Below are 13,392 nucleotides of genomic sequence, written 5' to 3' on the forward strand. Positions count from 1 at the left end.
TGCCAATCTTTTTTTTTCTTCTTCTCCCCAAAGCCCCCCAGTACAGAGTTGTATATTCGAGTTGTAGGTCCTTCTAGTTCTGCTACTTGGGATGCTGCCTCAGCGTGGCTTGATGAGCCGTGCTAGGTCCATGCCCAGGATCTGAACTGGTGAAACCCTGGACCACCAAGCATAGCACACGAACTTAACCACTCAGCTACAGGGCCAGCCCCTGCTATGTCTTCTTGAGGGACTGGCTCTTTAATCATTATGTAATATCTCTTTCTATCTCTGGTCATTTTTTCACTAATGTTTGCATGATATATCTTTTTCCACTTGTCCATTTTCAACCTACCTATATAATTACGTTTGGAAAGAATTTCTTGTAGACAGCATGTATCTGGGTCATGTTTTTAAATCCACTCTGCCAATCTCTGTCTGTTCAATGTTATATTTATACCATTTACATTTAATGTAAATATTGAGATGGTAGGGCAAAGTACTCCATTTTATTTTTATTTCATTTTTGTTTTCTCTCCCTCTCTGCCCCCTCTCTCATTTCTCTATTTTCTTTTTTCAGACTTTCTGTGGGTTACTTGTGCATATTTTAGGTGAATTTTTTATGTATACACAATATTTTTTTAGACCAGTTTTAGGTTTACATAAAAACTGAATAGAAAGTACAGAGAGTTCACATATATTCCTCTCCCCATCCCCCACTGACAGTTTCTCCTGTTATTAACATCTTACATTGATGCGGTTAACTAAAGCCCATATTTTACATTCAAGTTCACTCTTTGTGTTGTGCAGTTTTTTGGGGGGTTGAAACTTGCATAATATCATTTATACCCCATTAAGGAATTATACAGAATAGTTTCACTGCCCTAAAAATAAATCTGCTGTGCTCCGACCCCTGACAACCACTGATCTTTGTACTCTCTCTCGAGTTGTGCTTTTTCCAGAATGTCATATAGTTGGAATTAAACAGTAGGTAGCCTTGTAAGACTGAGTTCTTTCACTTAGTAATATGCATTTAAGTTTCCTTCATATCTTTTTGTAGCTCGATAAGTTGATTTCCTTTTATCACTTAATAATATTCCATTGTATGGATGTACCACAGTTGGTTTATCCATTCACCAATTGAAGAACATCTTGGCTTTCAAGTTTTGGCAATTATGAATAAAGTTGCTTACAGACATTCATCTGCAGGTTTTTTGTGAATAAGTTTTAAAATCATTTGAATAAATACCATCGAATGTAATTACTGGAGTATGTTTAGTTTTGTAAGAAACTGCCAAAGTGGCTGCACTATTTTTCATTTCCAAACAGGAATAAATGAGAACTCCTGGTGCTCCACATCCTTATCAGCATTTGATGTTGTCAGTGTTTTGGATTTTAGCCGTTCTAATAGGTGTGTAGTGATATCTCATTGTTGTCTTAATTTGCAATTTCTTAATGACATATGATGTTGAGCATCTTTTCATAACCTATCCACCATCTGTATATCTTCCTGGTAAGATGTCGTCAGATCTCTTGTCCACTTTTTGAGTTATTTGTTTTCTTACTGTTGAGTTTTAGGAGTTCTTTTTATATTTTGGATACAGGTCCTTTATCAAAAATGAGTTTTGCAAATATTTTCTACCAGTCTGTAGCTTGTCTTCTTATTCTCTTAATAGTGCCTTTCACAGAGTGGAAGTTTTTAATTTTAATAAAATCCAACTTATCAGTTTTTTCTTTCAGGGATTGTGCTTTTGGTGTTATATCTAAAAAACACAATGCCAAATCCAAGGTCACTAGATTTTCTTCTGTGTTATCTTGTAGAAGTTTTAAATTTTGCATTTTACACTTGGGTCTATGATCCATTTTTAGTTATTTTTTTATGAAAGGTATAAAGTCTATGCCTAGATTCATTTTTTGTAGGTGGATGTCCAGTTGTTCCAACACCATTTGTTGACAAGTCCATTCTTTCTTTACTTTATTGGCTTTTGTCCCTTTGTCAAAGATCAGTTGACTATATTTGTGTGGATTTATTTTCAGACTCTCTATTCTGTTCCACTGATCTGTCTGTTCTTTCACTAATTCCACAATGCCTTGATTACTGTAGATTTGGAGTAAATAACGCTGTAGATAAAAGCCATAACTATATAGTCTTGAAAATTAGCTGTAGTCTGAAAATTAGCTATATAGTTTGATAGTTGGGTAATGTCTAGGCCTCTGAATTTATTCCTCTTTTTTAATATTGTGTTGGCTCTTCTGGGTCTTTTACCTTTCTGTATGAACTTTAGATTCAGTGTATATGCCTTTCCATATAAACTTTAGAATCATACATAGCTTAGAATCAGTCCACAAGGCAACCTAGGGGAATTCTTATTGGAATTGCATTTAATCTATATATCAAGTTAGGGAGAACTTAATCTTAACAATATTGACTCTTTTTGAAAAATGAACATGGAATATGTCTCCATTTATTTGGTTCTTCTTTGATTTCATTTATCAGAGTTTTGTAGTTTCCCTCATACAGATCTTCTACATACTTTGTTATATTTATACCTAAATATCTCATTTAGGTAATTAATTAGGTGCTAATGTAAATGGTGTTTATGTTTTCAATACAAATTCCAATTGCTCATTGTGGTGTATAGGAAAGCAATTGACTTTTGTATATAAACCTTCTATCCTGAAATCTTTCTATAATCATTTATGAGTTCTGAGAGTTATTATTAGTAGTATTAGTATTATTGATTCTTTGGGTTTTTATACATAAACAATCATGTCATCTGTGGACAAAGTTTTATTTCTTCCTTCTCAATCTGTGTACCTTTTATTTCCTTTTCTTGTCTTATTGCATTAGCTAGGATTTCCAGAACAATGTTGAACAGGAGTGATAAGAGGTGTATACCAATATTGTGTTCCTTTTTACAGCTAGTATTCCACAGTCCTCTTTAATATTTTGAAAAGTCTGAAAAACATTGGTGTTAATTCTTCTTTAAATTTTGGAAGAATTCATCAGTAAAGCCATTTAGTCCTGGAGTTTTCTTTGTTGGGAGGCTTTTGACTAACAATTCAATCTCTTTTCTAGTTATAGATCTATTCAGACTTTCTGTTTCTTCATGACTCAGTTTTGGTGGGTTGTGTGGTTCTAGGAATTTGTCCATTTTATTTAGGTTAGCCAATATGTTTGCATACAAATGTTCACAGTATTTTTTATTTCTGTAATGTCAGTAGTATTGCCCTTGTTTTTACTTCTGATTTTAGTGATATGAGTGTTCTTCCCTCTGCCAGTTTTGGGTTCAATTTTCTCTTCTTTTTCTTATGACATAAACTTAGGTTAATGATTTGAGATTTTTCTTCTTTTTTAAAGTATGTATTTATAGCTTTAAATTCCCTATTTGGCACAGCTTTCACTGTATCCCATACATTTTGGTATTTTGTGTTTTCATTTTCATTTGTCTCAATGTATTTTCTAATGTCCCTTTTGATTTCTTCTTTGACCCAGTGGTTGTTTAAGAATGTATTGTTTAGAGGAATCGAGTCAAGGTGGTGGCATGGACAGATTCTGAACTCTCCTGCTCCCATGGACACAACAAATTTACAACTATTCTTGGAACAATTACCCCTGAGGGAGAACTGAAAACTGGATAAAAAGAACCCCTGCAACAAGGGACAGTGCTGACTGATGTGGAAGAGGCAGGAAATCCTTTCTGGAGAGAAAAAGCCACATTTGAGCTCTGGTGCTTCACAGCCAGCCAGGAGCAATCCCAACATATGCAGCCTTCCCTGGAGGAGTGGGGGACTTCAAGGGGGAGCATGACCACAATATGCAGCTTTTGGACTCAGCACAACCGAGATGGGTGTCATAATACCTGGCTTTGCTGGCTACTAACAACAATGAGGACTAACCCTCAGAAAAGCTATAGGACATACGGGGAAAAAGCCTGCTCTTCAAGGGCCCATGCACAAATTCGCCCATTTCAGAAAGCAACCCAAAATCACCAGAAAGAAAGATGCACAGTCCTTTGGTGAAAAGAGACTCACCTGATAGGCTCTGGCTGCTTCTTGAGGTGAGACGTCTCTGGGGTCTGAGACATTGGCAGCAGCCATCATTGTGACCTAGTTCCGGTGTGCTGACACAGATGCTGGCAGATGCCATTGGAGTTCTTCCCCTGGCCTGTTAGCCCAGGGTCTGCTTCACCCACCAGAGCACTGATTTAATCCAGCTTAGCCAGGGCAGGAAGCCCACCCTAGGGAGTGGCCTCACCCAACAGCAAGCCCTTGGGCAACTTTTTGGCCTGCATAGACTGGGTTCCTGCATTCTCTGCAAGAAGGCAAGTGGGTCTGCCTCTGCAGGGCAGTGCTTGCATGAGGAGCAGGTAGAGTGTGTGGCGTCTTGGTGAAATGTGGGGGGCGGGGGGGGGGGCTCTGCAGTGAGACAACTGGGTCCACTTCAGTGGGTCAGGGTGCATGGGGCAGGACTATGTTGATGGGGTTTGTGGCCCTGTGGGTGGTGGGGCTTGTCAGCCACAGCAGACTTGTGCTTCTCAAACAGCCTCCTAGGGAATCAGCTCCACCTTCCAAAGCCTGAAAAAAATGGGTGCTTCCATGCCTGGGGCCAACCGCATCAGCTGCAATCCTGAGAAAGCTGACAACAGCCTTGCAGGCCAGACGCCTACAGCAATTGTAAGTCCCTGAGCCTAGCAACCAGCCATGCTTAACACTTAACAGAATAACTGCAACAGGAATGTGCTATTAGATCTTGCAGCCAACTGTGCTGGGGCTCCACATGCCTGATAAGTGTCTGAAGGGTCCACAGCAGCCACATGAAGCTGAACATTACAACCAGCTGGCCAGGAGGATAGCCTAGACTCCCTGGGCACCTGAAGCAAAAGAAACTCTGCCACAACAGAAGGACACACATAACCCACCCCAGGGGACACTCCTGGAATGTTTGGAACAGGTAATGAGAGGGAAGCACACTGCTGGGCCACATAGGGCATCTCTTATGTAAGACCACCTCTCCAAGATTGAGAGATGTAGCTGACCTACCTAATACATAGATATAAGCATGGAGAAAGATGCAAAATGAGGAGACAAAGGAATACATTGCAAGTAAGGGAACAAGACAAAACCTCAGAGAAAGAACTAAATGAAACAGAAATAAACAATCTACCCAACAAAGAATTCAAAAAAAAAGTCATGAGGGTGCTCACTGATCTTGGAAGAAGAATGAACTCAGTGAGAACTTCATCAATGAACTGGAAAACATAAAAAAGAATGAATCAGAAATGAAGACTACAGTGCTGGAGATGAGAAATTCACTAGAGGGACTCAATAGCAGAGTAGATGATGCAGAAGAATGGACCAGCAAGCTGGACAAGAGACTAGAGGAAATCACCCAAGCTGAACAGATAAGAGAAAAAAGAATTGAAAAGAACAAGGACAGTCTAAGGGACCACTAGGACAACATCAGGTTCACTAACATCCATTTTGTAGGTGTCCCAGAAGGAAAAGAGAGAGAGACAAAGGGGCAGAGGATCTATTTCAAGAAATAATAGCTGAAAACTTTCCTAACCTAAGGAAGGAAACAGACATTCAGGCACAGGAAGCACAGAGAGCACCAAACAAGAAAACCCCAAGGAGGCCAACACCAAGACATGTTATAATTAAATTGTCAAGAATTAAAGATAAAGAGAGAATCCTAAAAACCACAAGGGAAAAGCAACAAGTGACATACAAAGGAAATGCCATAAGGCTATCAGCTGAATTCTCAGCAGAAAGTTTACAGGATAGAAGGGAATGGCATGATACATTTAAAGTGCTGAAAGGAAAAAACCTACAGTCAAGAATACTCTACCTGGTAAGGTTATCATTCAGAATGGAAGGAGAGATAAAGAGTTTCCCAGAAAAGCAAAAACTAAAGGAGTTTATCACCAAGAAACCAACCTTACAAGAAATGCTAAAGGAACTTATTTAAGTGGGAAAGAGAACACAAATATGAATAAGCAAATTATCAAAAAAGGCAAAAATTCACTGGTAAAGTCAAATATAAAATAAAGGTAGCAGATCAACCACCTATGAAGAGAATATGAAGGTCAAAAGACAAAAGTACTAAAATTACCTATTCCATGATAAGACAGTAACAGATACACACACACACACACACACACACACACACACAAAGAGGTTAGATATGATATCAAAATCATAAAATGTGAGGGGAATAGAGCTTTTAGAAAGAGGTCAAACTTCAGAGACCATCAACTCAATACAGATGTCTATATATGTAGGTTATTATATATGAACCTCATGGTAATCACAAACCTATAATGAACACACAAAAAGTTAAGAGAAAGGAAGCCAAACATAATACTAAAGAAAGCCATCAAACCACAATGGAAGAGAGCAAGATAAGAAGAAAGGAATAGGCAAAAATTACTACAACACCCAGAAAAAAGTAACAAAATGGAAATAAGTACATACTTATAAATAGCTACTTTAAATGTCAGTGGACTAAATGTTCCAATCAAAAGACACATGGGGGCCAATTGGCTAAAAAAAAAAGACCCATATATATGCTGCATACAAGAGGCACACTTCAGACCTAAAGACACTCTCAAACTAAAGTGAAAGGATAGAAAAAGATACTCCATGCAAATGAAAATGAAAAGAAAGCTGGGGTAACAATACTTATATCAGACAAAATAGACTTTAAAACAGAAACTATAACAAGAGACAAAGAAGGGCACTACATAATGATAAAAGGAATAATCCAACAAGAAGATATAACACTTGTAAATATCTATGCAGCCAACATTGGAGTACCTAAATATATAAAGCAATTATTAACAGGCATAAAAGGAGAAATAGTAACACAATAATAGTAGGGTACTTTAACACTCCATGTACACCAATGGATAGATCATCCAAACAGAAGATCAATAAGGAAACATTGGCCTTAAATGACACATTATATGAGATGGACTTAGTAGATATATACAGAATATTCTATCTAAAAGCCACAGAATACAGATTCTTTTCAAATGCACATGGAACATTCTCCAGGATTGATAACATATTAAGCCACAAAACAAGTCTCAATAAATTTAAGAAGATTAAAATAATACCAAGCATCTTTTCTGATCACAACAGTATGAAACTAGAAATCAACTACAAGAAGAAAATTGGAAAGGCCAGAAATATGTGGAGATTAAACAAAATATTACTGAACAATGATTGGGTCAATGAAGAATTGAAAGAAGAAATCAAAAAATACCTGGTGACAAATAAAAGTGAAAATACAGCGTGTCAAAATTTATGGGGTATAGCAAAAACAGTCCTAAGAGGGAAGTTTTTACCAATACAAGCCTACCGCAAAAACAAAAAAAGTCTTAAATAAACCACCCAACAGTGCACCTAAAGAAACTGGAAAAAGAAGAACAAACAAAGCCCAAAATCAGTAGAAGGAAGGAAATAATAAAAATCAGAGTAGAAATAAATGAAATAAGGACTAAAAAAAAAAATAGAAAAAGTCAATGAAACAAAGAGCTAGTTCTTTGAAAAGATAAAGTTGACAAACCTTTAGCAGACTCACCAAGAAAAAAGAGAGAAGGATCAAATAAGTAAAATCAGAAATGGAAGAGGAGGAATTACAACGGACATCTCAGAAATACAAAAGATTATAAGAGAATACTACAGACACTATACGCCAACAAATTGGATAATCTGGAAGAAATGGATAAATTCTTAGACTCATGAAACCATCCAAATCTGAATCAAAAAGTAATGGATAATTTGGATAGACCGATCACAAGTAAGGAGATTGAAACAGTAATCAAAACCCCCCAAAAATAAAAGTCTAGGACCAGACAGTTTCCTTGGTGAATTCTACCAAACATTCAAAGAAGACTTAATACCTATCCTTCTCAAACTCTTCCAGAAAATTGAAGAGCAGGGGAGGCTTCCTAACTCATTCTGCAAAGCCAACATTAGCCTGATAACAAAACCAGACAAGGACAACACAATACAAGAAAATTACAGGCCAATATCACTGATGAACATCAATGCAAAAATCCTCAACAAAATACGAGCAAATCAAATACAACAATACATTAAAAAGATCATACATCATGATCAAGTGAGTTTTATTCTAAAGATGCAGGGATGGTTTAACATCTGCAAATCTATCAACGTGATACACCACATTCAAAAAATAAAAAATAAAAATTACATGATCATCTCAATAGATGCAGAGAAAGCATTTGACAGACATAGCATCCATTTGTGATAAAAAAACAAAAACAAAAACTCTGAATAAAACAGGTATAGAGGGAAAGTACCTCAACATAATAAAGGCCATATATGACAAACCCACAGCTAATATCATTCTCAGTGGAGAAAAACTGAAAGCTAGCCCTCTAAGACCAGGAACCAGACAAGAATGCCCACTTTCACCACTCTTATTTGACATAGTATTGGAAGTCCTGGCCAGAGCAATCAGGCAAGTAAAAGAAATAAAAGGGATCCAAATTGGAAAGGAAGAAGTGAAACTGTTGCTATTTGCAGTTTACATGATTTTATGTATAGACAGCCCTAAAGAATCCAGCAAAACACTTTTGGAAATATTAAATGAATACAGTAAAGTTGCCAGATACAAAATCAACATACAAAAATAAGTTGTGTTTCTATACACTAACAATGAAGTAGCAGAAAGACAAATTATGAATACAATCCCATTTACAATCCGACAAAAAGAATAAAATACCTAGGAATAAACTTAACCAAAGAGGTGAAAGATCTGTACCCTGATATTATAAAACATTGTTGAAAGAAATTTAAAAAGACACAAAGAAATGGAAAGATATTCTATGCTCTTAGATCAGAAGAATTAACATAGTTAAAATGTCCATACTTCCTAAAGCAATCTACAGATTCAGTGCAGTCCCTATCAAAGTTCAAAATATTTTTCACATAAATAGAATAAAGAATCCTAAAATTTATATGGACCAACAGAAGACCTTGAATAGCCAAAGGAATCCTGAGAAAAAAGAACAAAGCTGGAGGTATCACACTCCATGATTTCAAAAAATACTAAAAAGCTATGGTAACCAAAACAGCATTGTCCTGGCACAGAAACAGACACACAGATCAATGGAACATAAAAGAGAGCCCAGAAATACACCCACACATTTATGGACAGCTAATTTTTGACAAGGGAGCCAAGAACATACAATGGAGACAGGAAGGTCTCTTCAATAAATGGTGTTGGGAAAACTGGACAGCCACATGCAAAAGAATGAAAGTAGACCATTATCTTACACCATATGCAAAAATTAAATCAAAATGGATTAAAGACGTGAATGTAACACCTGAAACCATGAAACTTCTAGAAGAAAACATGGGCAGTACGCTCTTGGACATTGGTCTTAGCAGCATATTTTCAAGTACCATGTCTGACTGAGCAAGGAAAACAATAGAAAAAATAAACAAATGGGACTACATCAAACTAAAAACCTTCTGCACAGCAAAGGAAACCATTAACAAGACAAAAAGATGACCTAACAATTGGGAGAAGATATTTGCAAGCATATTAAGGATTTATGTCCAAAATATATAAAGAACTTGTACATCTCAACAATAAAAAAACTAACAACCCAATTAAAAAATGGGCAAAAGATCTGAACAGACATTTCTCCAAAGAAGATATACAGATGGCCAACAGGCACATGAAAAGAAGTTCAACATCACTATCAGGGAAGTGCAATCAAAACTACAATGAGATATCACATCACTCCCACCAGAATGGCTGTAATTAACAAGACAAGAACCAGTAAGTTCCTGTGGAGAAAAGGGAACCCTCATACACTGCTGGAGGGAGTGCAAACTGGTGCAGCCACTATGGAAAACAGTATGGTGATTCCTCAAAAAATTAAGAGTAGAACTATCATGCAGTCCAGCTATTCCACTGCTGGGTATTGATCCAAAGAACATGAAAACACTGAATGTGTAAAGACACATGCACTCCTATGTTCATTACAGCATTATTCACAATAGCCAAGACTTGGAAGCAACTTAGGTGCCCATCAAGGGACGAATAGATAAAGAAGGTGTGGTATAGATACACAATGGAATACTACTCAGCCATAAAAATGATGAAATCTGGCCATTTGTGACAACATGGATGGACCTTGAGGGTATTATGTTAAGCAAAATAAGTCAGAGGGGGAGAGTGAAATACCTTATGATCTCACTCATGAATAGAAGATAAAAACAACAAGAAACAATCACATAGAGATAGAGATTGGGTTGGTGGCTACTAGAGCAGAAGGTGGGAGGGAGGAGAGTGAGAGGGGTAATTAGGCACATGCATATGGTGATGGATTGTAATTAGTCTTTGGGTGGTGAACATGATGTAATCTACACAGAAATCGAAATATAATGATGTACACCTGAAATTTATGTAATGTTATAAACCAATGTTACTGCAATAAAACAAATTGAATTAAAAAAAAAGAATGTGTTGTTTACTTTCCCCATTTTGGTGGATCCAATTTTCCTCCTCTGCTGATTTCTAGCTTCCTTCTGTTGTGGTAGGAAAAGATACTTTTTATGATTGCAATCTTTTAAAATTTACTCTGACTTGTTTTGTGGCCTAACATATAGTCTATCTTGGAGAATGTTCCACGTGCACGTGAGAAAAATGTGTATTCCTCTGTTCTTGGGTGTACTGTATATTTTGATATGTCTAATTGGTTTACAGTTTTGTTCAAGTTTTCTATTTCCTTATCGACCTCCTGTCTGGCTATTCTACCATGTTGAAAGTGGTGTATTGAAATCTTACTTACTATTGTAGAACTGTCTGCTTCTCCCTTCAACTATGTAATGTTTGCTTCTTGTGTTTTGGGGCTCTGATGTTTGGTGCATATATGTTAAAATTGATATATTTCTTGGTGAATTGACTCTTTTATCAATCTATAATATCTTTCTTTGTCTTTGTAACAGTTTTTGAGTTAAAGTCTATTTTGTCTGAATTAGTATAGTCACCTTAGCTCTCTTTTGGTTACTACTGTCATGGAAATATTTTTCCATTCTTTCACTCTCAACTTATTTGTGTCTTTAAAGTGAGTCTCTTGTAGACAGCATACAGTTGAATCTTGTAGGTTTTTAAACCAATTCTGCCATTCAGTCCCTTTTTATTGGAAAGTTTACGTCTAAAGTAATTATTGATGAGGAGAGACTTACGTCTGCCATTTTGATATTTGTTTTCTGTATGTCTTATAGCTTTTTTGTTCCTCATTTCCTCCATTGCTGTCTTATTTTGTGTTCAGTTGCTTTTCTCATAGTGACACATTTTTATTTCTTTCTCATTTCTGTTTGTGGCTATTCTATAAATGTTTTCTGTATGGTTAAATGGATATTATTTATAACATCCTAAAGTTACAAACATCTAATTTGAATTGACACCAAATTAACTTCAACTGCATACAGAAACTCTTCTCCATTGTACTCTGCCCACGTCCCTTTGTGTTTTCATGTTACAAGTTACATATTTATACATTGCGTGCCCAATAACATAGACATAATTACTTTATGCTTTTGCCTTTTAAGTCCTGTAGAAAATTCAAATTCAGTTACAAACCAGGATTACAATAATACTGCTGTTACCTTTGCCCATGTATTTGCCTTTACTAGAGATCTTTATATTTTCATATAGTTTTGAGTTACTGTCTAGTGTCCTTTCATTTTAACCTGAAGCACTCCCTTTATCATTTCTGTAGGGCAAGTCTAGCAGTACTGAAGCCCCTCAGCTTTTGTTTATATGGAAATGCCTTAACTCTCTCTTTTTTGCACACTTTTGCCATACATAGAATTCTTAGTTTATAGTATTTTTCCTTCAGCACTTTAAATATATGCTCTCCTTCCTCTGGTCCAAGTCTCTAATTAGAAATGGCTGATAATCTTATTGGGAATGATACATTGTACATGATAAATCACTTCCCTCTTGCTGCTTTCAAGATTCTCTCTGGTGGCTGGCCCCTTGGCTGAGTGGTTAAGTTCCTGCACTCTGCTTTGGCAGCCCAGAGTTTCACTGGTTTGGATCCTGGGCCCTGACATAGCACTGATCATCAAGCCATGCTGAGGTGGCATCCCACATAGCACAACCAGAAGGACCTACAACTAGAATATACAACTATGGACTGAGGGGCTTTGGGGAGAAGAAGAAGAAGGGGGGAAAAAAAGAAGATTAGCAACAAGTGTTAGCTCAGCTACCAGTCTTTTAAAAAAAAGATTCTCTGTCTTTGGCTTTCAATAGTTTGATTGTAATTGTCTTGGTGTAGGTCCCTTTGAGTTTATCATATTTGGTATTCAATGAGCTTTTAATATTTGTAGATTCAAGTATTTCATCAGATTTGGGAAGGTTTTGACCATTATTTTTTTCAAATAATCTTTCTGCCCCTTTCTCTCTGTATTCTCCTTCTGGGACTCCCAAAATGTGTGTGTTGACCCACTTGATGTTGTCCCACAAACCCCTTAGGCTCTGTTCACTTTACTTCATTCTTTTTCCTTTGTGCTCGTAAGTCTCAATAATTTCAAATGTTCTCTCTTCATGTTCACTGATTCTTTCTTCTGCCTGCTCAACTCTGTTGTTGACCCCCTATAGTAATTTTTTCATTTCAGTTATTGGACTTTTCAACTCCAGAATTTTGTTTGGTTCTTTTTGTAATTTCTATCACTTTATTAATATTCCCATTTTTCATATATTGTTTTTCTGATTTCTTTTAGTTCTTTGTCTATGTTTTCCCTTATCTCTTAGAGCATATTTAAGACAACCGTTTTAAAGTCTTTGCCTAGTGAGATTGATGTCTGGGCTTCCTCAGGGATGGTTTATTTTAATTTTTGTTCCTTGAATGAGCCATATTTTCTAGTTTCTTTTTGGTTCTTTTTTAAGGTATGCTTTTTTTTTCCTTGGTGAGAAAGATTAGCCCTGAGATAATATCTGTTGCCAATCTTCCTTTTTTTCCCCCTCCCCAAAGCCCCAGTACCTAGTTGTATATCCTAGTTGTAGATGCTGCCAGTTCTTCTGTGTGGGACACCACCTCAGCATGTCCTGACAAGCAGTGCTAGGTCCATGCCCAGGATCTGAACCAGTGAACCCCAGGCCACCGAAGCAGTGCATGCAAACCCAACCACTACACCACCAGGCCAGCCCCTGTTTTCCAGTTTCTGTATATGCTTTGTGATGTTTTGATGAAATTGGGCATTTGGTTATTATAATGGAATAAATCTGGAAATCAGATTTCTGCCTTTCTCCATGGTTTGCTTTTTTTTCTTCCTGGTTTTTGAAGGTCTTAATCCATTTGTTTTGAGACTTTTCCAAACTACTTTTGAAAGTTATGTGTGCTAGTCATGTGTGCTCAC

General features: G+C 36.7%; 1 protein-coding gene across 1 annotated transcript in view; it reads left to right on the top strand.

The window, feature by feature from the left end:
• ARHGEF4 (Rho guanine nucleotide exchange factor 4) overlaps positions 1–13,392 on the top strand; it is a 245,539-nt gene that overhangs the window by 26,721 nt on the left and 205,426 nt on the right. The gene's annotated exons all lie outside the window — the stretch shown is intronic.

The sequence above is a fragment of the Equus quagga genome, chromosome 4 (assembly GCF_021613505.1).
Source record: "Equus quagga isolate Etosha38 chromosome 4, UCLA_HA_Equagga_1.0, whole genome shotgun sequence".
Classification (NCBI taxonomy): Eukaryota; Metazoa; Chordata; class Mammalia; order Perissodactyla; family Equidae; genus Equus; species Equus quagga.